Here is a 1,259-nt window from a genome sequence, read left to right as displayed (position 1 = left end):
AAAATAAAAAAGCTAAAAAACTAAAAAAACTAAAAAAAGGCAAAAACTACGAAAAAAACTAAAAACTAATAAAAAAGCTAAAAAACTAAAAAAACTAAAAAAAGGCAAAAACTACAAAAAAAACTAAAAACTAATGAAAAAAATAAAAAAACTAAAAAAACTAAAAAAACTAAAAAAAGGTAAAAAACTAAAAAAACTAAAAACTAAAAAAAACTAAAAAAAAGGAAAAAACTGAAAAATAAGCTAAAATAAAGGTAAAAACCAATAAAAAACTAAAAAAAAAACTGAAAAAACTAAAAAAAGGCAAAAACTACAAAAAAAACTAAAAACTAATAAAAAAAGTAAAAAAGCTAAAAAACTAAAAAAACTAAAAAAACTAAAAAAAGGTAAAAAACTAAAAAAAATAAAAAATAAAAAAAAAATAAAAAAAAGGAAAAAACTGAAAAATAAGCTAAAATAAAGGTAAAAACCAATAAAAAACTAAAAAGAAAAAAAGGAAAAAACTAAAAAAAAATTTCATCTAAAAAACTAAATAAAACTAAAAAAGGTAAAAACTAAAAGAACTAAAAAAGAAAAAAAATAAATGACGAAACTCAAAGAGAAAGCGACCAGGACAAAAGGAATGTTCGATTAGCAATCAACAAAGCACCGGGACACAGGGAGTATAAATGACGACCAGGACATAAGTAAAAAAAAAAAACTATCTATATATATAAAAATAAGTTGTCTGTGGATCTGTGGATCGTGGATCAGGTGACGTCACCTGAAAAAACTGGATCAGGTGACGTTAAAACTGAAAAAACTAAAAAAAGGCAAAAACTACAAAAAAAAATAAAAACTAATAAAAAAAATAAAAAAGCTAAAAAACTAAAAAAACTAAAAAAAGGCAAAAACTACAAAAAAAACTAAAAACTAATAAAAAAGCTAAAAAACTAAAAAAACTAAAAAAAAGGCAAAAACTACAAAAAAAACTAAAAACTAATAAAAAAGCTAAAAAACTAAAAAAACTAAAAAAACTAAAAAAAAGGTAAAAAACTAAAAAAACTAAAAACTAAAAAAAACTAAAAAAAAGGAAAAAACTGAAAAATAAGCTAAAATAAAGGTAAAAACCAATAAAAAACTAAAAAAAAAACTGAAAAAACTAAAAAAAGGCAAAAACTACAAAAAAACTAAAAACTAATAAAAAAAAGTAAAAAAGCTAAAAAACTAAAAAAACTAAAAAAACTAAAAAAACTAAAAAAAGGTAAAAAACTAAAAAA

This window comes from Artemia franciscana, chromosome 10 (assembly GCF_032884065.1).
Source record: "Artemia franciscana chromosome 10, ASM3288406v1, whole genome shotgun sequence".
Classification (NCBI taxonomy): Eukaryota; Metazoa; Arthropoda; class Branchiopoda; order Anostraca; family Artemiidae; genus Artemia; species Artemia franciscana.
The sequence above is the reverse complement of the archived record's forward strand: the minus strand, read 5'-3'. Positions refer to the sequence as shown.